We start from the raw sequence: 25,222 nt of genomic DNA, 5'->3' as shown, positions 1-25,222 counted from the left end.
TTGATGGGATATATGGAGGGATGGGATTCACAACGCTTGGTAGCTGGGAGCTGATCTCCTGGCGGATGTTTTCTATTTTATCTGTGAAATATGAGGCCAGGTCATCAGCATGAAGGTCTGTGATGGGGGTATGTACTTTGCGACTGAGGAGGGAGTGAAAGGTGTCAAAGAGCTTTTTTGGATTGTTGGATAGTGAGGAAATAAGGGTGGTGAAGTAGGTCTGTTTGGCGAGGTGAAGGGAAGAGTTGTAGGTCCTTAAGATGAACTTGTTGTGGATGAAGTTTTCTGGTGTGCGGGTTTTCCTCCATATGCGTTTGGCACTCCTAGAGCATCACTGGAGAAATCGAGTTTGGGAAGTGAGCCAAGGCTGTTTTACTCTGTGTTTGGAGGTTCTGAGGGTGAGGGGTGCTACTTGGTCTAGGGTATTTCTGAGTGTGTCAGTGTAATGGTTTACAGCCAGATCAGGACAGGAAAGTGAGGAGATAGGGGACAGTGATGAGTGTAAAGAGTCTGTAAGGGTCTGAAAGTCAATGGCCTGTAGGTTTCTGAATGTGTGATAGGTGGGAGTGTGCTGGGGTGGACGAGGGTTTGTTAGCTTGAAGGAGAGGATGTTGTGGTCAGAGAGGGGAAGAGGTGAGTTGTCAAAGTCAGAGATTGAGCAGAGGCGGATAAAGACCAGGTCAAGAGTGTTACCATCTTCATGTGTCTCAGAAGATGAGAGCTGTGAGAGGCCAAGGGAGGTGGTGAGAGATAGAAGCTGGGATGCAGATGGGGAGGAGGGGCTGGTCATGGGTATGTTAAAGTCTACTAGGATGAGGGTTGGTAATTCTGAGGACATGAAGTGCGGCAGCCAGGCTGAAAAGTGGTCAAGGAACTGGGTGGGTGGGCCTGGGGGACGGTATATGACAGCTACTATTATAATATATGGAGGGGCTGCATTATTATACATGGAGGCCTATGAGGTCTGCATTATAATACATGGTGAGCTGTGGGGTGCATTATAATACATGCATGACTATGGAGGCTGCATTATAATATATGAAGGCCTATGAGGGCTACCTTATCCATGGACTATGGGGGTGCATTATAAAACATGGAGGACTATGGGGGTGCATTATAATATATGGAGGACTATGGGGTGCAGTATAATATATGGAGGACTATGGAGTGAATTATAATACATGGAGGACTATGGGAGTTGTAGTATAATAATTGGAGGGCTATAAGAGTTACCTTATACATAGAGGACTATGGGAAATGCATTATAATACAAGGAGGACTATGGGGCGCATTCTAGTAAAATGAAGGGTTACGTGGGACCCAATATGCTATATGAAAGGCTATGTGGGGGCCATTATAGTATTTGGAGAACTATATATACGAGGGGGGACAAAAACATAAGCTTGGGATGGGAACGTTTTGTGCTGATGGAAAGAGGCTCTTACCCGCAGCACCCAGCTTTACGATGCTATGATATGGGAAAGCTGGGTGCTGAGGGAAAGATGTATAGCAGAGCCTAGGGAAGCTGGGTGCTGAGGACAAGATGGATATCAGAACATAGGAAAGCTGGATGATGATAGAAAGAGGGATTTCAGATCATGGGAAACCTGAGTGCTGAGGGAAAGAGCCAAGTGTTAACTTCATTATCCCGCACCCTGAGTGTCAGCGTCATTATCCCATGCCCCGAGTGTCGGTGTCATTATCCTGTACCCAGTGTATCTGTGTTGGGGGGGCAGGTCCTAATTTTGCATTGGGGCCCATCAAATTCTAGTTACAACACTGCCCTCACAGAGATGACTAGATCACAGTTGTTGCACTAAGGTTCATGATTTCTGATCTCACAGCACTGTCTGTAAGGAACATCCCCTGTACAGTAACTCCATTCTATCTCACTAGAGGTGACTAGATCGGAGTTGCTGCACTGAGGCTCATGATTTCTGATCTCACAGCACTGTCTGTAAGGAACGTCCTCTGTACAGTAACTCCATTCTATCTCACTAGAGGTGACTAGAGCGGAGTTGCTGCACTGAGGTTCATGATTTCTGATCTCACAGCACTGTCTGTAAGGAACGTCCCCTGTACAGTAACTCCATTCTATCTCACTAGAGGTGACTAGAGCGGAGTTGCTGCACTGAGGTTCATGATTTCTGAGCTCACAGCACTGTCTGTAAGGAACGTCCTCTGTACAGTAACTCCATTCTATCTCCCTACAGAGGTGACTAGAGCGGAGTTGCTGCACTGAGGTTCATGATTTCTGAGCTCACAGCACTGTCTATAAGGACTGCCTCAGCCAGTCTATGCATTGTGTTCAGAGATTGTACTGACGTTCATAGATGTTTGAATAAGCCCTTATAGATTACATGAAAGCTCCCATAAACATAGGGCTAAAATTGCCCGGATCAGACAACAATATGATGTGTATGGGGGCTATCTGACTTACCTCGAGAATGGATGTAAAGCTGGTGTCACACACAGCGACGACAACGAGGTCGCTGCTACGTCACCATTTTCTGTGACGTTGCAGCGACGTCCCGTCGCTGTCGCTGTGTGTGACATCCAGCAACGACCTGGCCCCTGCTGTGAGGTCGCCGGTCGTTGCTGAATGTCCAGCTTAATTTTTTGGTCGTCACTCTCCCGCTGTGACACACATCGCTGTGTGACAACGAGAGAGCGACGAAATGAAGCGAGCAGGGAGCAGGAGCCGGCGTCTGGCAGCTGCGGTAAGCTGTAACCAGCGTAAACATCGGGTAACCAAGGGAAGAACTTTCCCTGGTTACCCGATATTTACCTTCGTTACCAGCCTCCGCCCTTGCTGCCAGTGCCGGCTCCTGCTCTGTGCACATGTGGCTGCAGTACGCATCGGGTAATTAACCCGATGTATACTGTAGCAAGGAGAGCAAGGAGCCAGCGCTAAGCAGTGTGCGCGGCTCCCTGCTCTCTACACTGTGACATGTAGCTGCAGTACACATCGGGTTAATTAACCCGATGTGTACTGTACCTAGGAGAGCAAGGAGCCAGCGCTAAGCGCGGCTCCCTGCTCTCTGCACATGTAGCACAGCGACGTTATGATCGCTGCTGCGTCGCTGTGTTTGACAGCTAAGCAGCGATCATAACAGCGACTTACAAGGTCGCTGTTACGTCACAGAAAATAGTGACGTAACAGCGACGTCGTTGTCGCTTAGTGTGAACCCAGCTTAAAGGGAGGGAAGGAACCGGCGTGTTTGAATTCCACTTGTTGATGCTTTTGATCTCTTGAAAGATAATCCACCCCCAGAGGAGGCGACATCAGCTCTCAGAGAGAGAACACAAGAACATTTGGCCGAGCACTCCTGTATGTGATAGTCAAGAGAGAGCTGACGGCCAAATGATTGCAGGAAATGTTTACACGCCTTAAAAGGGATTGTTTAGTGAAAACAAGTTATCACCTATCCATGGGCAAGGTGATCACCTGCTGATCAGTGTCCGATCACTGGAACCCGCACCGATTGGGAAAACGGGGAATTTTTATCCATGTTTCAGGTATGTGTGACATCCATTTTTAACACGGATGCCACACGTACTCATGTTATTCTATAGTGTTCCTCACACATGCATGTTTTTACATGGACCGTGTTGCCCCACATTTCCCTGCACGCAGACATTGTTTTTTTTCTCAGGCAGCACGGGTGTCACACTGATGTGATCCGTGTGACAAGAACCAGAGAAAACACGTGTCTCTGAAATAAAATGAATTTTTATACTTACTTGTCTCCAGCCCTGCTGTCACTTGCTTCCGATCCCCGCTCATTATACTCAATGAATATGCACTCAACGGAGGACCTGGAAGCAGCAGCACCATAGACATCAGTGCCAGGGACAGCATCGCTGGGGACAGGTGAGTATCCAAGGAACTCTGATATCCTGACAACGCCTACGCCACCGCGGGTGTAGCGACAGTGACTTCACGGGTTCTTCAAAGTTCATTGAGAACTCCGATGAACCCATGACGTTACTGCCGCGACACCCACAGTAGCGCGGGTGTCATCAGGATGTCATCTGAGTTCATTGTGAACTCTGATTAACCTGTGACATCACTGCCGCGCCCGCACACATACTGCTGACCTGAATAACCTGAGCTCACCTTATGAGATGAAGGTCATCAAACAGAAGCATCCACAGCAGAGTGTGTGAGTGTGAGTGAGTGAGTGTGTGTGTGTGTGTGTGTGTGTGTGTGTGTGTGTGTGTACTCTCACAAACATTGAGGAATGTCCGGTTCTCCATTGAGTGTGACAGCAGTATAGGATTGATGTGACCGCCCCCAATTGGCTTTCGGCAGACCAGGATTAGGGCTTTGATAGAAAAATAAATTGGAAAAGAGGATGTCTTTTGTCTTTATTTATTGAATGATTTTCTCTTTTATGTCTTTCCAGGTTTGCTTTTGGGAAATGTCGTGGGACCTCACCATAGATTACGGTACAACGGTTTTTTTTTTATAAAAATCAAATAAATTGGTGAATGAGGTCTGAGTCGAAGGTTTTTTGTTCAAATAAAGTTTGTTATTCTCCTTTCATCTACTGGATTAGTAGTAGGGGTGTATGCTGGAGCTGGCATCAACCCTACAAATATTACCCAGTTTGCCATTGCACCAAAGCAATGGGAAGAGCCAGGTCCAGCACCACAATTGCTGCATCTAATTGATGTGCCACTTCTCGGGCGTCTGTGGGATGCTATTGTTAGGCTGGAAAGGGCCAAATAACCATGGCCCTTTCCACCCTAAGAATATCATCCCCCAGTTGTCTGCTGTACCATGGCTGTTTTTTTAGTAAAAATAGAGGGGACCACACGTAATTTTTTTTAATCTAAAAATGTAAAAAATAAGCGTGGGATCCCCTCTATTTTTCATAACCAGCCAAGGTACTGCAAAGAGCTGAGGATTTCAGCCTACAGCTGCTGCTGTTCCTGTGCTGGATATGAAAGTTGGGGGGACCCCACTTTTTTTTTTAAATTAAAAAATAAAAATGGTGTAAAAATGCTGGTCAAGCTAACTATCTCTAGAACACTATTCTATAAGCTCTATTTATCTTCCTATATCTTTAATTTTTCAGGCTTTCCACATTAAACAAAAAAAAACCAAAACCAAAACATTCATTTCAGTATCTTACTTTTTTTTACCGGTACCACACGGACAACCATACTGGTACGTGTGGCTTGCACCTGTTTAAACACGGACATCTGAAAGGGGCCTTATAGATACCCATCTACTGTATGTACTATCATTTTGAGTTGCTGCAAATTATGATGTTCTCCTCAGCGGCTAAAAATACTTCTCAAAATTTCTAAGAAGTATTGTTACCCCTCTGTAAAATATGTAGTGTCACCTCTGCCAGAGCCCGTCCTATGGAACAGCGGTGGCAACAGCTTCAGACGCTCAGCAAAAAGCAACTTACGTCCCTTTAAATTTAAAGAAAAAAAAAAAAAACGTTTCGCCCCATATGACCGGAATCAGGCGGTGTGAGCCTCATGGAGTTATGTTGCCACCAAAGGAGGGAAACACGGTGAAACAGGACTGGGGCCTAATAAATGGGGGGCATAAGAGGATCAGGCGCTGCTAAAGACAGAAAATAAATTGTCAGCGAGATCTGATCAGTTTACTGTGGGTCTACATGTGAGGACTGAGATGTTTTGGAAACTACCTACAACACTGTGACCGCAGCCCGACCGGCAGTGACTGCTCACTAATGTCACACCGAGCTTTATCATTATAGAAATGAACATTCAGCCCAAACTTCTAGAACAGTTTTATTAAAATAAGTATATCAATTTAAAAAAAAAACAGAAGGAGAAATATATTTACAGTTTTATTTTTATAGAGAACATTTATTCCATGCTGTACATGGGAATGGGTTACACCCAAAATACAGATATAAATTACAGTGAATAAACCAATCTTGACAGACTGGTACAGAGGGGAGCGGACCCTGCCCTCAGGGGCTCACAGTCTACAGGGTAATGGGGAGGAGACAGAAGGTCGGGGATACAAATATACACTGTAACAATCAACTTTACAAATTAATACGTAGAATACAGCCATGTTGGACATTGGCAACAATGAAAGAAAAAAAATCTTTTGTATCGGAGTCCCGTGCGTTTTAGGTGTAAAAATTGTATTTCTCCATTTACCATAAAAATCCTCTTGCTGAATACATTGGAGGACACAGGAGGTGTGATGTGCATTAGACCACACTGTTCTCTCAGTCTCTAAGGTGGGACGACGGGGGGCAATTACACCCAGATGCCAGTAGTCACAAACTGTGTTAGAAAAACAAAGGGAGAAGATTAATAGCACACCTCCCACAAAGTGCAACACGGCCCCCTGCCCAGCACGAGCCCCCCACGTGCAGCCTCTCTCCCCCTGCAAGCTCCCCCCCCCCCCAACGTGTAGCCTCTCTCCCCCCAAAGTGCAGCCTCTCTCCCCCTGCAAGCTCCCCCCCCCCAACGTGCAGCCTCTCTCCTCCTGCAAGCTCCCCCCCCCAAAGTGCAGCCTCTTTCCCCCTGCAAGCTCCCCCCCCAACATGCAGCCTCTCTCCCCCTGCAAGCTCCACCCCAACATGCAGCCTCTTTCCCCCTGCAAGCTCCCCCCCCCCCCCAACGTGCAGCCTCTTCCCCCCTGCAAGCTCCCCCCCCCCAACGTGCAGCCTCTTCCCCCCTGCAAGCTCCCCCCCCCCCAACGTGCAGCCTCTCTCCCCCTGCATCCTCCCCCCCCCAACGTGCAGCCTCTTCCCCCCTGCAAGCTTCCCCCCCCAACGTGCAGCCTCTCTCCCCCTGCAAGCTCCCCCCCCAACGTGCAGCCTCTTTCCCCCTGCAAGCTCCCCCCCCAACGTGCAGCCTCTTTCCCCCTGCAAGCTCCCCCCCCCAACGTGCAGCCTCTTTCCCCCTGCAAGCTCCCCCCCCCAACGTGCAGCCTCTTTCCCCCTGCAAGCTCCCCCCCCCCCCCAACGTGCAGCCTCTCTCCCCCTGCAAGCTCCCCCCCCCAACGTGCAGCCTCTTTCCCCCTGCAAGCTCCCCCCCCCCAACGTGCAGCCTCTCTCCCCCTGCAAGCTCCCCCCCCAAGCTCCCCCCCCAACGTGCAGCCTCTCTCCCCCTGCATCCTCCCCCCCCCCAACGTGCAGCCTCTTCCCCCCTGCAAGCTCCCCCCCCCCAACGTGCAGCCTCTCTCCCCCTGCAAGCTCCCCCCCCAACGTGCAGCCTCTCTCCCCCTGCAAGCTCCCCCCCCCAACGTGCAGCCTCTTCCCCCCCTGCAAGCTCCCCCCCCCCAACGTGCAGCCTCTTCCCCCCTGCAAGCTCCCCCCCCCCCCAACGTGCAGCCTCTCTCCCCCTGCATCCTCCCCCCCCCCAACGTGCAGCCTCTCCCCCCCTGCAAGCTCCCCCCCACCCAACGTGCAGCCTCTCTCCCTGCGAGCCCCACCCAACACACACACACACGGCCCCACACACACACACGGCCCCACACACACACACGGCCCCACACACACACACGGCCCCACACACACACACGGCCCCACACACACACACGGCCCCACACACACACACACACACACGGCCCCACACACACACACACACACACACGGCCCCACACACACACACACACGGCCCCACACACACACACACGCCCCACACACACACACGGCCCCACACACACACACACACGGCCCCACACACACACACACACGGCCCCACACACACACACACACACGGCCCCACACACACACACACACGGCCCCACACACACACACACACGGCCCCACACACACACACACACGGCCCCACACACACACACGGCCCCACACACACACACACACACACGGCCCCACACACACACACACACACACGGCCCCACACACACACACACGGCCCCACACACACACACACACGGCCCCACACACACACACACACGGCCCCACACACACACACACACGGCCCCACACACACACACACACGGCCCCACACACACGCCCCACACACACACACGGCCCCACACACACACACACGGCCCCACACACACACACACGGCCCCACACACACACACACGGCCCCACACACACACACACGGCCCCACACACACACACACGGCCCCACACACACACACACGGCCCCACACACACACACACGGCCCCACACACACACAGGCCCCACACCACACACAGGGCCCCCTTTGCCCCCACCAAACGTGCAGCGTCACCCCCTGCCCAGTGCCGGCCCCCAAGAGAGAGGCTGCACGTCGGGGGGTCTCGCAGGGAGAGAGAGGCTGCACGTCGGGGGGGTCTCGCAGGGAGAGAGAGGCTGCACGTCGGGGGGTCTCGCAGGGAGAGAGAGGCTGCAACGTGGGGGGGTCTCGCAGGGAGAGAGAGGCTGCACGTCGGGGGGTCTCGCAGGGAGAGAGAGGCTGCACGTGGGGGGGTCTCGCAGGGAGAGAGAGGCTGCACGTCGGGGGGTCTCGCAGGGAGAGAGAGGCTGCACGCGGGGGGTCTCGCAGGGAGAGAGAGGCTGCACGTCGGGGGGTCTCGCAGGGAGAGAGAGGCTGCACGTCGGGGGGTCTCGCAGGGAGAGAGAGGCTGCACGTCGGGGGGTCTCGCAGGGAGAGAGAGGCTGCACGTCGGGGGGTCTCGCAGGGAGAGAGAGGCTGCACGTCGGGGGGTCTCGCAGGGAGAGAGAGGCTGCACGTCGGGGGGTCTCGCAGGGAGAGAGAGGCTGCACGTCGGGGGGTCTCGCAGGGAGAGAGAGGCTGCACGTCGGGGGGTCTCGCAGGGAGAGAGAGGCTGCACGTCGGGGGGTCTCGCAGGGAGAGAGAGGCTGCACGTCGGGGGGTCTCGCAGGGAGAGAGAGGCTGCACGTCGGGGGGTCTCGCAGGGAGAGAGAGGCTGCACGTCGGGGGGTCTCGCAGGGAGAGAGAGGCTGCACGTCGGGGGGTCTCGCAGGGAGAGAGAGGCTGCACGTCGGGGGGTCTCGCAGGGAGAGAGAGGCTGCACGTCGGGGGGTCTCGCAGGGAGAGAGCCCCCACAACACGCACCACTGCCCCGCGAGAGCCCCCACAACACGCACCACTGCCCCGCGAGAGCCCCCACAACACGCACCACTGCCCCGCGAGAGCCCCCACAACACGCACCACTGCCCCGCGAGAGCCCCCACAACACGCACCACTGCCCCGCGAGAGCCCCCACAACACGCACCACTGCCCCGCGAGAGCCCCCACAACACGCACCACTGCCCCGCGAGAGCCCCCACAACACGCACCACTGCCCCGCGAGAGCCCCCACAACACGCACCACTGCCCCGCGAGAGCCCCCACAACACGCACCACTGCCCCGCGAGAGCCCCCACAACACGCACCACTGCCCCGCGAGAGCCCCCACAACACGCACCACTGCCCCGCGAGAGCCCCCACAACACGCACCACTGCCCCGCGAGAGCCCCCACAACACGCACCACTGCCCCGCGAGAGCCCCCACAACACGCACCACTGCCCCGCGAGAGCCCCCACAACACGCACCACTGCCCCGCGAGAGCCCCCACAACACGCACCACTGCCCCGCGAGAGCCCCCACAACACGCACCACTGCCCCGCGAGAGCCCCCACAACACGCACCACTGCCCCGCGAGAGCCCCCACAACACGCACCACTGCCCCGCGAGAGCCCCCCACAACACGCACCACTGCCCCGCGAGAGCCCCCACAACACGCACCACTGCCCCGCGAGAGCCCCCACAACACGCACCACTGCCCCGCGAGAGCCCCCACAACACGCACCACTGCCCCGCGAGAGCCCCCACAACACGCACCACTGCCCCGCGAGAGCCCCCACAACACGCACCACTGCCCCGCGAGAGCCCCCACAACACGCACCACTGCCCCGCGAGAGCCCCCACAACACGCACCACTGCCCCGCGAGAGCCCCCACAACACGCACCACTGCCCCGCAAGAGCCCACAACAACACGCACCAATGCCCCGCGAGAGCGCACAACAACACGCACCACTGCCCCGCGAGAGCCCACAACAACACGCACCACTGCCCAGCGAGAACCCCCCACACGTGCAGCGTCGCCCTCGAGCCCCCCCCCCCCTTAAACATGCAGCGTCACCCCCTGGCCACTGCGATTCCCCCAAACATGCAGCGTCACCCCCTAGCCACTGCGAGCCCCCCAAACATGCAGCGTCACCCCCTGGCCACTGCGAGCCCCCCAGACGTGCAGCGTCACCCCCTGGCCACTGCGAGCCCCCCAAACGTGCAGCGTCAACCCCTGGCCACTGCGAGCCCCCCAAACGTGCAGCGTCACCCCCTGGCCACTGCGAGCCCCCCAAACGTGCAGCGTCACCCCCTGGCCACTGCGAGCCCCGCAAACGTGCAACGTCGCCCCCCGGCCAGTGCGAGCCCCCCCAAGCGTGCAGCGTCGCCCCCTGCCCAGTGCCAGCCCCCCCAAACGTGCAGCGTCGCCCCCTGCCAGCCCCCCAAACGTGCAGCGTCGCCCCCTGCCCAGTGCCAGCCCCCCCAAACGTGAAGCGTCGCCCCCTGCCCAGTGCCAGCCCCCCCTCCTCCCCCTCCCAAACGTGAAGCGTAACCCCCTGGCCAGTGCGAGCCCCCCAAACATGCAGCGTAACCCCCTGGCCAGTGCGAGCCCCCCAAACATGCAGCGTAACCCCCTGGCCAGTGCGAGCCCCCCAAACATGCAGCGTAACCCCCTGGCCAGTGCGAGCCCCCCAAACATGCAGCGTAACCCCCTGGCCAGTGCGAGCCCCCCAAACATGCAGCGTAACCCCCTGGCCAGTGCGAGCCCCCCAAATATGCAGCGTAACCCCCTGGCCAGTGCGAGCCCCCCAAACATGCAGCGTAACCCCCTGGCCAGTGCGAGCCCCCCAAACATGTGTCGCCCCCTGCAAGCCCCTCAAACGTACAGCGTCATCTCCCCGGCCAGTGCGAGCCCCCCCAAACGTACAGCATCATCCCCCCGGCCAGTGCGAGCCCCCCCAAACATGCAGCCTCCCCCCCTGGCCAGTGCGAGCCCCCCAAACATGCAGCCTCCCCCCCTGGCCAGTGCGAGCCCCCAAACATGCAGCCTCCCCCCTGGCCAGTGCGAGCCCCCCAAATATGCAGCCTCACCCCCCGGCCAGTGCGAGCCCCCCAAACATGCAGCCTCACCCCCCGGCCAGTGCGAGCCCCCCAAACATGCAGCCTCACCCCCCGGCCAGTGCGAGCCCCCCAAACATGCAGCCTCACCCCCCGGCCAGTGCGAGCCCCCCAAACATGCAGCCTCACCCCCCGGCCAGTGCGAGCCCCCCAAACATGCAGCCTCACCCCCCGGCCAGTGCGAGCCCCCCAAACATGCAGCCTCACCCCCCGGCCAGTGCGAGCCCCCCAAACATGCAGCCTCACCCCCCGGCCAGTGCGAGCCCCCCAAACATGCAGCCTCACCCCCCGGCCAGTGCGAGCCCCCCAAACATGCAGCCTCACCCCCCGGCCAGTGCGAGCCCCCCAAACATGCAGCCTCACCCCCCGGCCAGTGCGAGCCCCCCAAACATGCAGCCTCACCCCCCGGCCAGTGCGAGCCCCCCAAACATGCAGCCTCACCCCCCGGCCAGTGCGAGCCCCCCAAACATGCAGCCTCACCCCCCGGCCAGTGCGAGCCCCCCAAACATGCAGCCTCACCCCCCGGCCAGTGCGAGCCCCCCAAACATGCAGCCTCACCCCCCGGCCAGTGCGAGCCCCCCAAACATGCAGCCTCACCCCCCGGCCAGTGCGAGCCCCCCAAACATGCAGCCTCACCCCCCGGCCAGTGCGAGCCCCCCAAACATGCAGCCTCACCCCCCGGCCAGTGCGAGCCCCCCAAACATGCAGCCTCACCCCCCGGCCAGTGCGAGCCCCCCAAACATGCAGCGTAACCCCCCGGCCAGTGCGAGCCCCCCAAACATGCAGCGTAACCCCCTGGCCAGTGCGAGCCCCCCAAACATGCAGCGTAACCCCCTGGCCAGTGCGAGCCCCCCAAACATGTGTCGCCCCCTGCAAGCCCCCCAAACGCACAGCGTCATCTCCCCGGCCAGTGCGAGCCCCCCCAAACGTACAGCATCATCCCCTCGGCCAGTGCGAGCCCCCCCAAACATGCAGCGTCATCCCCCCGGGCAGTGCGGGCCCCCCCAAACGTACAGCATCATCCCCCCGGCCAGTGCGAGCCCCCCCCAAACGTGCAGCGTCCCCCCCCCGGCCAGTGCGAGCCACCCCAAACGTGCAGCGTCGCCCCCCGGCCAGTGCCATCCCCCCCAAACGTGCAGCGTCGCCCCCCGGCCAGTGCCATCCCCCCCAAACGTGCAGTGTCGCCCCCCGGCCAGTGCCATCCCCCCCAAACGTGCAGCGTCATCCACCCGGCCAGTGCGAGTCCCCCCAAACATACAGCATCATCCCCCCGGCCAGTGTGAGCCCCCCCAAACGTGCAGCGTCGCCCCCCGGCCAGTGTGAGCCCTCCCAAACGTACAGCATCATCCCCCCGGCCAGTGCGAGCCCCCCAAACGTGCAGCGTCGCCCCCCGGCCAGTGCGAGCCCCACCAAACGTGCAGCGTCACCAACCCGGCCAGTGCCATCCCCCCAAACGTGCAGCGTCGCCCCCCGGCCAGTGCGAGCCCCCCCAAACGTGCAGCATCATCCCCCCGGCCAGTGCGAGCCTCCCCAAACGTGCAGCATCATCCCCCCGGCCAGTGCGAGCCCCCCAAACGTGCAGCATCATCCCCCCGGCCAGTGCGAGCCTCCCCAAACGTGCAGCGTCATCCCCCCGGGCAGTGCGGGCCCCCCCAAACGTGCAGCGTCATCCCCCCGGCCAGTGCGAGCCCCCCCAAACGTACAGCATCATCCCCCCGGCCAGTGCGAGCCCCCCCAAACGTGCAGCGTCCCCCCCCCGGCCAGTGCGAGCCACCCCAAACGTGCAGCGTCGCCCCCCGGCCAGTGCCATCCCCCCCAAACGTGCAGCGTCGCCCCCCGGCCAGTGCCATCCCCCCCAAACGTGCAGCGTCGCCCCCCGGCCAGTGCCATCCCCCCCAAACGTGCAGCGTCATCCACCCGGCCAGTGCGAGCCCCCCCAAACATACAGCATCATCCCCCTGGCCAGTGTGAGCCCCCCCAAACGTGCAGCGTCGCCCCCCGGCCAGTGCGAGCCCTCCCAAACGTACAGCATCATCCCCCCGGCCAGTGCGAGCCCCCCAAACGTGCAGCGTCGCCCCCCGGCCAGTGCGAGCCCCACCAAACGTGCAGCGTCACCAACCCGGCCAGTGCCATCCCCCCAAACGTGCAGCGTCGCCCCACGGCCAGTGCGAGCCCCCCAAACGTGCAGCGTCGCACCGCGGCCAGTGCGAGCCCCCCCAAACGTGCAGCGTCGCCCCCCGGCCAGTGCGAGCCCCCCAACGTGCAGCGTCGCCCCCCGGCCAGTGCGAGCCCCCCGGCCAGTGCGAGCCCCCCCAAACGTGCAGCGTCACCAACCCGGCCAGTGCCATCCCCCCAAACGTGCAGCGTCGCCCCCCGGCCAGTGCGAGCCCCCCCAACGTGCAGCGTCGCCCCCCGGCCAGTGCGAGCCCCCCGGCCAGTGCGAGCCCCCCCAAACGTGCAGCGTCACCAACCCGGCCAGTGCCATCCCCCCAAACGTGCAGCGTCGCCCCCCGGCCAGTGCGAGCCCCCCAAACGTGCGTCGCCCCCCGGCCAGTGCGAGCCCCCCCAAACGTGCAGCATCATCCCCCCGGCCAGTGCGAGCCTCCCCAAACGTGCAGCATCATCCCCCCGGCCAGTGCGAGCCCCCCAAACGTGCAGCATCATCCCCCCCGGCCAGTGCGAGCCTCCCCAAACGTGCAGCGTCGCCCCCCGGCCAGTGCCATCCCCCCAAACGTGCAGCGTCGCACCCCGGCCAGTGCAAGCCCCCCCAAACGTACAGAGTCATCCCCCCGGCCAGTGCGAGCCCCCCCAAACGTACAGTATCATCCCCTGCTCCGTGTAACCCCCCATAAGACACTTACCTTATTGAAGCCTGAGACATACACGAGCTGCAGCCCCCAACACAGACAGGAGACACTGCTCTGTGCCCCCAACATCCAAGCTGAGACCCCAGAGCTATAACTAATGAGGAAACGCTGACTCTTCTCCACCTCAGGGTCAGGATCCGTCCGCTCTGCACAGAGGAGCACGAGAAGTGCTGCTTCCGCCCACAGATCTGCACGGCACTGAGAAAGCCCCGCCTTTTCCGGTGACATCATGATTTCATGAAATCACTCCTCCCACCTCAAAAAATCAACTCCGATCTAGCCTCTACCCTAGTGTGTGGCTCTGCAGGTGGAGGTAGGTGCAGGGTATTATATATCTAGTGTGCGGCTCTGCAGGAGGAGGTAGGTGCAGGGTATTATATATCTAGTGTGCGGCTCTGCAGGTGGAGGTAGGTGCAGGTTATTATATATCTAGTGCGCGGCTCTGCAGGTGGAGGTAGGTGCAGGGTATTATATATCTAGTGTGCGGCTCTGCAGGTGGAGGTAGGTGCAGGGTATTATATATCTAGTGTGCGGCTCTGCAGGTGGAGGTAGGTGCAGGGTATTATATATCTAGTGTGCGGCTCTGCAGGTGGAGGTAGGTGCAGGGTATTATATATCTAGTGTGCGGCTCTGCAGGTGGAGGAAGGTGCAGGGTATTATATATCTGGTGTGCGGCTCTGCAGGTGGAGGTAGGTGCAGGATATTATATATCTAGTGTGCGGCTCTGCAGGTGGAGGTAGGGGCAGGGTATTATATATCTAGTGTGCGGCTCTGCAGGTGGAGGTAGGTGCAGGGTATTATATATCTAGTGTGCGGCTCTGCAGGTGGAGGTAGGTGCAGGGTATTATATATCTAGTGTGCGGCTCTGCAGGTGGAGGTAGGTGCAGGGTATTATATATCTAGTGTGCGGCTCTGCAGGTGGAGGTAGGTGCAGGGTATTATATATCTAGTGTGCGGCTCTGCAGGTGGAGGTAGGTGCAGGGTATTATATATCTAGTGTGCGGCTCTGCAGGTGGAGGTAGGTGCAGGGTATTATATATCTAGTGTGCGGCTCTGCAGGTGGAGGTAGGTGCAGGGTATTATATATCTAGTGTGCGGCTCTGCAGGTGGAGGTAGGTGCAGGGTATTATATATCTAGTGTGCGGCTCTGCAGGTGGAGGTAGGTGCAGGGTATTATATATCTAGTGTGCGGCTCTGCAGGTGGAGGTAGGTGCAGGGTATTATATATCTAGTGTGCGGCTCTGCAGGTGGAGGTAGGTGCAGGGTATTATATATCTAGTGTGCGGCTCTGCAGGTGGAGGTAGGTGCAGGGTATTATATATCTAGTGTGCGGCTCTGCAGGTGGAGGTAGGTGCAGGGTATTATATATCTAGTGTGCGGCTCTGCAGGTGGAGGTAGGTGCAGGGTATTATATATCTAGTGTGCGGCTCTGCAGGTGGAGGTAGGTGCAGGGTATTATATATCTAGTGTGCGGCTCTGCAGGTGGAGGTAGGTGCAGGGTATTATATATCTAGTGTGCGGCTCTGCAGGTGGAGGTAGGTGCAGGGTATTATATATCTAGTGTGCGGCTCTGCAGGTGGAGGTAGGTGCAGGGTATTATATATCTAGTGTGCGGCTCTGCAGGTGGAGGTAGGTGCAGGGTATTATATATCTAGTGTGCGGCTCTGCAGGTGGAGGTAGGTGCAGGGTATTATATATCTAGTGCGCGGCTCTGCAGGTGGAGGTAGGTGCAGGGTATTATATATCTAGTGCGCGGCTCTGCAGGTGGAGGTAGGTGCAGGGTATTATATATCTAGTGTGCGGCTCTGCAGGAGGAGGTAGGTGCAGGGTATTATATATCTAGTGTGCGGCTCTGCAGGTGGAGGTAGGTGCAGGGTATTATATATCTAGTGTGCGGCTCTGCAGGTGGAGGTAGGTGCAGGGTATTATATATCTAGTGTGCGGCTCTGCAGGTGGAGGTAGGTGCAGGGGCTCTATTATTTTGGGGTCAGAATTATCATTAACCCCTTCATTTCTCAACTGTTTTCAACTTTAACCAGTTTCCCGCTACTCCTGACCGGCTCATTTACATTCAGTTTAACCCCTTAAGGACGGAGCCAGTTTTGTACTTCATGACTCGGCCATTTTTTTGCAATTTTGACCAGTGTCACTCTGACAGGTTTCGAGAGGTAACGCCAAAAATGTGACCCCACGGTTTGTTCCCCACTTTCTTATGAGCGCAGTGATACCGCAAATGTGGACAGAAACCTCTGTTTGGACAAATGGGAGGAGCCGGAACAGAAGGAGCAATATTTTAATTTTGGAAAGCAAATTTGACTGATATAGATTGCGGGCCCCATGTAGCATTTGTAGGGCCCCTAAGCAGTGGCGTACCGCCAATAGAGGCAGACCACACCACTGCCATGGGGCCCCTGACGTGAAGGGGGCCTGGCCCCGGCTGCCCGCTGTGTCTGCGTTCTCATTTGCATACCTCCCAGCACCAGCGGGCTGCCCCGGGGAGGTCACCAAGCAGCTGATTGTAGCCGCTGGGGGCCCGCACTGTTCAAATAGCTGAAGGCTGCTGCATCATCGATATGCAGACACTGCACACCGCGCGGCCTCTGTGAGTGATGCCAGGAGGAGGACAGCCAATCAGGAGAGGGGGCGGAGCTTGTTCATGACAGCACGGGAGATTGCAAGATAAAAAACACAGAGCAGGAGACGCAAAGAGCATAATGAGCAGAGAAAACAGAGCAGAGCAACAAGGCAGAAGCAGTAGAATCAGCACAGCAAACAGAGAGGAGAAGAATCAGAAAGAAAAGCACAGGACAGGATCTGAACACAGCCAGACCCACAGGAAGAGCAGCAGAGAGGGGAGCCACTAATATCTCTCACAGCACAGGAGCAGGTGAGCATTATAATGTACAAATGCCTGTAACACTACAGAAACTGCCCTGCACCGTGACATCACTGTGTGTATTCTCCCTGCACCGTGACATCACTGTGTGTATTCTCCCTGCACCGTGACATCACTGTGTGTATTCTCCCTGCACCGTGACATCACTGTGTTCACTACCTTCGTACTGTGACAGCACTGCGTGTTACCCCTGTGCTGTGACATCACTGTGTGTATTCTCCCTGTACTGTGACAGCACTGCGTGTTGCCCCTGTGCTGTGACAGCACTGCGTGTTGCCCCTGTGCTGTGACAGCACTGCGTGTTGCCCCTGTGCTGTGACAGCACTGCGTGTTGCCCCTGTGCTGTGACAGCACTGCGTGTTGCCCCTGTGCTGTGACAGCACTGCGTGTTGCCCCTGTGCTGTGACAGCACTGCGTGTTGCCCCTGTGCTGTGACAGCACTGCGTGTTGCCCCTGTGCTGTGACAGCACTGCGTGTTGCCCCTGTGCTGTGACAGCACTGCGTGTTGCCCCTGTGCTGTGACAGCACTGCGTGTTGCCCCTGTGCTGTGACAGCACTGCGTGTTGCCCCTGTGCTGTGACATCACTGTAGCCTGTACTATGCAGAGTTTTACTATAACTCCTAAGGCTATAAAGAGGGTCATAATCGTTACCATGATAGGGGGGAGACAGATGTAAAAATTTATATTGTGTGTGGTGAGGGGCATAAAGGAGGACATCGCTACATTAGGCCAAGTTCACACACTGCAGATTTTTTGAGGGGATTTGTGGTGTGAGCCCACTGGTCTTGGTGCAGTGGGCTCTGCTTATTAACTGGATGGTAGCTGTATTTAGACTCTGTGGTGATAATATTTGGTCATGGAGTGGCGGCATTATTGTGCAATGTATAGTAGTATTATTGGTTTTGGTATGGTAGGTGCTGCTCAGTAACACTATATAGAATGTGTTATCTGGTAATTGTATGACGATTTTGCTGATGCATTACTAAAAAGAAATGTAGATATTTATAGATTTGTATAATTTAATTATTTTTATGGCGGCAGTAAATGTATCAGTAATTACTGGGAGGCACTTGCTGGGACTATTTTTTTATTACTGTTTACTCTGGAGTTCTTTGGTTTGTTGGCTGCGGCGCATTCCACTGTTTGCAGGCGCTGCGGTGCTCAGCGAGTGTCAGCCACTGCGGTGGTCAGCGAGTGTCAAGCCCTGCAGTACTCAGCAAGCGTCGGTCACTGTTACTTTGGCTGCTTTGGTTTGAAAATCCAAGTGAATGTTAGGAAGCTTAAACGAGTCATAATCAGGGGGCAGAGGCGGCGGTCACTGTTGCAGCCTCTGCCCCCTCCCTGAAATGAATTGTCATTAGTGACGCCCATTTCAGGGCCTGAACTAGTCCCTGCTCTATTGAGTATATGCCGGCTGTCAGTTACAATGGATGCTCAGTAGAATCTTGCAACTGTGTAGAATTCTTCCCAGTGCACAATGGCAGTGCACTCCCTCGCCGGCTCTGATTACAAGTGACAAGCTGGCAGCAGACCGCACTGTCCGTGTACATGGTAAGTAAAGAACGAACAAGCAGAGACCAGCGCCATTCCCGCAAGTGACGTCCCTTCTGAACAGAGCCGGCGAAGGAGTGCACTTTCATTGTGCACTGAGAAGAATAGTGCACAGTGACAAAATTCTACTGAACATCTGTTTGAATTGACAGCTGGTGCATGCAAAGTAAAACACTGATTAGCCCAGCCCCTGAAATCTAGGTCACTGATGATGCTTTTTTCAGCAAGAGGGCAGAGGCTGCAGATTGACCAGAGTCTCTGCCCCTTAATGACGTTTGAGTATCCCAGGGTGCATTGGGGATTTTCAAAGTGTCATCAGAGAGGAAGTAGTAAAACAATAAAGCAGAGTAGTGAGGGAATTTTTCATTAACGTATATTAGAAAAAAGATTGGATTATAACAGATTTAGAAGTAAAGTAAAATTTAGTTTTGGACCACCTTTTTAATGAATCAGAACCAATAAGTATAGGTCACTTATCAGGGGCCACTGTTTGTGCTTGCCCCCCAGGCCAAAATTTGCCAGCCAGCCCCTTATTCCCAGCCAAGCTGAGTGTCCGACTGTCAGCATCTGCAGCTCAGTGCCGGTGCGTCGTGTACACTGCAGTGTCCTAGAAGCTGCTCCTGCTCTGTTGCTCCTCTCTCTGGCTCAACTTGCTTGTGCCCCTGGCTGACATACCACCAGAGAGAGGAGCTTTGGAGGCAGGCGGCAGCATTGGTGGTTGTACTGCTCACAGGCGGCTCAGCACGGCGTCTGCACCTGGCAGAGACTCCGATGGACACAACGCACACAGTCACAAAACTGGAGCACAGCACTGCCTAGACTGGTGCTCTTTACACGGATCCGCGCCCGGTAATAGTCTACTTACTGGACTGGTAGATGTAGAGCCTGGCTAGAATAAAGAATAATTCAGAATGTGTATATAAGCACCTAGTAACTTGTATGCCGGCCCCCAGTAACTTATATGTCCCTCCAGTAACTTGTATGTCCCCCCCCCCAAGATGTGCGCTGTTTATTTTGATAATATTTTATTGTATTTTTTTTATTGGGTGGGGGGTCCCTATTCAGACTTTTGCTATGGGGCCCCATGATTTCTATGTACACCCCTGGTAGATGCTACAGATTACAATGTTTTTCTCTGAAGGACTTTCAGAAAAAATGTCCAGACAGCAGCTGAACGCCCCTTGCCCTGACGTGGGCCACAGTTGGGTGCTCTTCAGAACAGTTGACCTAGTTCTCACTCTGGGCAAACCACCACCCCTTGGTGCTTGTGTTGCTGCTACATATCCAGCTTCCTCTGTATTGCTGTGCTGGCTATGCATGTCAACGGTCCAGGTCGGATCAGTGGACTCATCATCGACCACCTTGTCTTCCATCTCATCCTCCTTCCCAGTTGAGATTGTAGGCTGACCTGATGGCAACTGAACTGTGTCTTATCTTCACCAACCTCCACCTCTGGAGACAGTAAATCAGGTCCCTCAAACTGGCTTTCTTCTGGCCGTAGGTCCTCAAATACTTGCGCATCAACTCACGCCACCTCCTCACATCCCTCTTCAATGCTGCACTGAGAGGCCAGAGCCAACCAAAGGATCCAAAACAGATCCTCAGAGTGGCCAAGCTTGGGGTCATATGTCTCCTGTGACTGATGATGGGGGGAGAAAGGAGGACCAGGTTGAGAATTAGATGGGCTAGCCTTCTGTGTATTCAGAGTAGACTGTGGTTGTGGAAAATTTGTTGCTGCTTGAGAAATCCTTGCTGCTTGAGAATCTATCTTGCCATCCAAGATAGAATCTGCTCTCGATCTTCTGGCTTACACACATGTTTACGTTCCAGACCAGGAAACTTGAGGAGGAGGAGGGTACACAATGGACATATTGTAAACTTCTATGGAATATGTATAAGTAATTATATAAGTAACAGCAGTCCCTCCAAAATGTATATGTTACAGGACCACTTGAGGCCCCTCAGGCCAAAGATCTACATACTAACGGGTACGTTCTAGCTGGCCTTGTAATGTGCTGGGGAATAACTAACTAGAAATTATGGATGACAGTGGGACCTACAAAATGTATAAGTCAGAACTCTCCCAAATGTAAAAGTAAAAAAAAAACAAAAGAACACTAAGTGTGAACAAACGCTAAAACAGATATTTTTTTTTCCTCCGGTTTATTTAGCCTTATATACAAGTGATTATGCAGGAAAAACTGTTTCTTAACTTTTTTGCCTGTAAAGTGCAATTTAGGTTAGGTGTTGTGCATCTGTAAAAGTGGCATAAAACTGACATCCTTATTCCCAGAAACCATATGTGCGTCAGAAATGCATGCAGGCATATTCTCAAGGCTCTCCCCATCCAGTTTCATCACTTTCCCATCCATTTCATCCTTTTCCTCAGGCCCCCAGACCTCTTTGTTGAGTGCAACAGAAAATGACTCGCATTTCCCCTTGACTTGCATTGTACTCGTTATTCAGAAAGAATACAGCAGGACTTTTCTCAAAGAAAGCAGGCACCCCCAAAAGAAAGCAGGCACCCCCAAAAGAAAGCGGTGTCAGAGCCGGGCCCTCTTTTCCTCTCAGGTAGCTGTGGTGGATCGGCCGATTCTGAGTGTGACGCTTCAACAAACCAAGACAACACGTCTGTAATCTGTTAAAAATCGATCTAACACTGTTTATTATTGGTTACTCGGGCTTTTTATACCCTTCTTAGCTGGTTACATAATATGAGACAAGCTGGTTACATAATATGAGACATGTGATATAATTGCACAATTTTAGGTGGATACCAAATATCATATCTTTGTTATACTTCTGGGACATAAACAAAGAACAGCCAATATTATGTTCCAAGGAAATACTTGAACAGAAAAACACATAAGGGAGTATAGGGTCTCAAGGATAAGCGGATATATTTATAATAGAAATGAATAGCATTGGGCTGAAAGGATGCAAAGGTTTTAAAGGATGTGATAAGAAGTATTATGCCAAGTCTCATTTAACAATAAGACATTTTTGGGACAAGAAACAGAATTAGTCAGATTTTGGGACACAAACAGCATATTCTAAAAAAAAGTACATATTTGTAAGAGAATAACAATTCTAGGAAACCAAGTTATCACAATAGCAAATAGCAGATGTGAAATAGAACATCAATTACTCATACTCAGTTATATAAGCAGTTATATAACCAGACAAAATGGTACAAAATGGTGAACAGGACAAAATGGCTTCTCTGACAATTCCCCTCTTTTGATTATTTATGTTCTATCTTAGCTGTCCCTTCCTATAGGGTAGACCGCAGAGGCTTGTCCTACTTCACAATACACTAGGCTTTCCCTACGCGCATCATGGGGTCCTGCCATTCAAACGTGCTTTGTGGGATCGGCCTACGTTTCCCTATACCCATCCTATCTACTGATCCTAGAGGGGAATATATTCATGGCTATATATGTATATATGTATTACCAGTTTATTCACTATATAAATGTCATATATATATTTGTGTAATCCGTGTAGTGTGTTTATATATCACACACTGTATGTTGTTTACACAGTATTAAAGTTCTCTTTGTGTTGATTTTCTTGCATCTCGTGGTCAATCAATTCCACAGGACTTCCACAGTAGGTACAGTCTGTCAAGTCCACTAGGGTCTCCCTGTTGCATATCATGCATCTGCATCGTTTTGTGGTTAGAGCCATCATCACTTGGGTTTGGAGGGATTCAGTATCAATAACTTTTCCCTTTTTGAGTTCGTATTTTCCTGAAAAACAGTTACAATTAGCTCCTAGAATTTTCTTCACAAGCATTACAAACAATTTTACCAATACTGCAATTACTAATATTATAAATGCTCCTTGAATCACATAATGTATTATCCCAGTGATCCATCCACCCACCCCTTTGAATAAATTCAGTGGGTTCAACCAGGAGAGCCATAAGGGAAAAGGCAGTTCACTCAATGCATTGACCTGCTTAAATCCCTTTTTCAATCTCTCTGCTTGGTCTATATCATGTGTAACCTGCATTAGTCCTTCAGGGTTTATGAAGTGACAACATGAAGGTCCCACCACCTGACAGAAACCTCTACTGGAAGCAGTGAGATAATCAAGTACCATCGAGTGTTGATTGGTAATGATGATGAGCTGTTTTGTGTAGGCTGATTCTATATTTATTGCATCAAATAATAGATCAGTCACATTATCAAAAATATCTCCTAGTTCTTGAATCATTTGGGCATTTCTCATTGTTCCCAACATTACTCCCAAAGGACCTGTTAGTACCATTCCTGCCTGAGCATACCATGGAGTACTAAACAAATGCTTCTGTGTCTGTTTATCAGAACTTGTGTCAGTATCACTGTGTTGCAAGCATGTGTATTGCACTGCGGTTTGCACAAGTATCAGTGTCAAACGAAATATAGAAAGAGAAGCAGTACACAATACTTCCCTAATGCCATTTCCTTAGTCTTTGTGAACCCTCTTGCAGTGGGATGCATGGACTTCTACTGAGGTTGGTGTACTAAGTTGGACTTGGTGTGGATCCAAGCTTTCCCTCACATGTTTCCAGATTGTCACCCAGTCCCCCAGACTTCAGAGCATGTGTGCCAGATTGGAAGGATCTGGAATGAAACTGAAACCAACTGTTTATTACATGGTATTACATGTTTAATCAATTATTTATATAACAAAAATTGAACGTCTGATTACTGTATCCCACTGAATCTGAAGAATCTGTTTATTAGGAAAGACACAAAAATATACACTTAGTACTTTTATCTTTTATAAATATTTTTCTATATACAATTTCTATCATGTGCTTTTCTAGCAATAACGTATCATTTTCTGCACTGGATTGCCTCTGACCAAATCTGGAAAGAAATTTACAAGACACGCACAAACTTGCATAACACCTGCCCATAGTATATCGCTATAATCTATCTGCGGTCTCTGAAATGGGAAGAGCCAATGCAGGGTATATTTCTATGAGACTATACAGTTTTCATTCTTACATTATTTTGGGCATGTATCTTACAAGTCTGGGTAAATCTGGACTAAATTCTGGTGTCACCCATACCTTGTCTCTTAAGACACACACTGATATCTGTTTTTCACAGAGAATTCCTTATTAATCTATTGGTTACCTGGACCATCAATAAGAAGAGAGCTTATAGCAGAAAAATATTACCGCCCTGTATCCACAGACCTCAGTCAGCTGGGCTTCCTGCGTCTCTATCTCCACTCCTCGTTGAATTTTCTTGTACCTGTAGGGATTTAAGAACACAAGGAGTGGCAGATGTCACGGACGTGACAGGAGCCACCAAGGTGGTCTGTACAGGGAAAGATGGAAAACTCTCAACTCTAGGCCCGGTTATTGTTTCTTTAACTGCACCTGTGCAAGCATCTCTTTTGGCTCCATCACTGTTAGCTCAGGTCTAGACTTTATCTTCATTGTACCTGGCTTATTTAATAACAGGAGAGCAACAACAGGAGAACCTTCATCCGGGCTCATACGTATTCTACAGTTTTTCATTTCAGTTGACATTCAACAAAAAACAACCTATCACTTATATTTTTAACCATCTTACCCAGTTCTGCTTTTCCCATTCAGAGAGGGCCTCATCATCACTGCCTTCTGTACCAATATAGGTAAGGAGGGAGTGGTTTAAATTTTAATTATCTCGTGCTGTGTAAACCGTAGCATTTCCAGTGCAGAAGCGACCAATCATCTGTAAAAATAAAACTAAAAACATGTCATTATATCACTCTTATAACATTATCTCCGAACAGTTAATTGGTCTTCCGTATTTTGACCATACTAAAAAAAACAACTATATTTTCATATTCTAGTTAACAGACATGTTTCATAGTGACTATTACAAGGGAAGCGCTACTATACTACTAGAGTATATAATAGATAACCTCCTTTCCCCCCCTGTTTGTATATTTATCCACCATTTAGTGGACAAATATACAGTGTTCTCCATCTGTTCAAAACAATTGTCTCTAAACTTCATTTATCATCTGTGTCGAATAACAAAGTAGCTGGATTGAATACTATGAGTAGAGCTACCTTACACCTTGCTAGTCAGTTCATTAATAAATATTTTGTCAGTACTTGAAGTAATAATTACTATACTGAGTGTGGTGCCTGTATTTCTAAGGTGAGTTACCAAATTAACATTAACATGCTTTCTTTGCACAGGCAACCACCACTCAAATATATGACCCACTAGATGGTGTTTTTCCCTAATTTATAACAAAACAAATAAAATGAGAGATCTCCCAGTGCCGGTGCAGAGAGAATTATGAATCCACAGAGAATGTCACTCCTCAGCATCTCAAACCCCTCTTTTGCTTTTAGAGTCTGCTGCTAGGGTTCTGTCCTTGTTACATGCTGCAAGTACATGAAATAGTTGGCTGCATTTTCTTTGACGCTGAAGGAATGACATCGCCAATTCACTACTAACCAATCCCAGGAAGGCTCCCAGCGTCATTCCATAATGGACTGTTTTGTCTGATTTATTGCTTTCCCTTTTGTCAGTGGGTAAATGTTGTGTTTCAATTCTGCATAACCTTATAATTCCCACCTTCAGATAATTTTCTACCTGTTTTGTGATGGCTTCCATTCTGCTCTCTGCTCAGGGGATATTGTCTAATACATACAGGTACCTTTTACAGCCTCTTATTGCTCATCAAGGTCAGTTTCTCTTCATCTAACTGAATTAAAGACATTATTACAACAAACATCAAATTATA

The 25,222-nt window shown here is 52.8% G+C and overlaps 1 protein-coding gene and 1 long non-coding RNA gene across 2 annotated transcripts in view; one reads left to right on the top strand and one right to left on the bottom strand.

Moving 5' to 3' along the window:
- Nucleotides 1-5,762: 5,762 nt before the first annotated feature.
- On the bottom strand, nt 5,763-14,313 carry LOC142260457 (uncharacterized). Its single transcript, XR_012728659.1, has 2 exons — nt 14,022-14,313; nt 5,763-6,288 (listed from the first exon to the last, which is right to left on the bottom strand). It is a non-coding gene; the product is annotated as an uncharacterized LOC142260457 (long non-coding RNA).
- A 1,646-nt stretch (nt 14,314-15,959) lies between these two features.
- LOC142260464 (uncharacterized) overlaps nt 15,960-25,222 on the top strand; it is a 70,307-nt gene continuing 61,044 nt past the window's right edge. Inside the window, exon 1 of the mRNA XM_075331935.1 lies at nt 15,960-16,914. The gene's annotated coding sequence lies outside the window, so the exon portion shown is untranslated. The remainder of the gene's footprint in view (nt 16,915-25,222) is intronic.

Source organism: Anomaloglossus baeobatrachus, unplaced genomic scaffold, assembly GCF_048569485.1.
Source record: "Anomaloglossus baeobatrachus isolate aAnoBae1 unplaced genomic scaffold, aAnoBae1.hap1 Scaffold_109, whole genome shotgun sequence".
NCBI classification, from domain to species: Eukaryota; Metazoa; Chordata; class Amphibia; order Anura; family Aromobatidae; genus Anomaloglossus; species Anomaloglossus baeobatrachus.
This window is presented reverse-complemented; position numbering and strand designations above follow the sequence as displayed.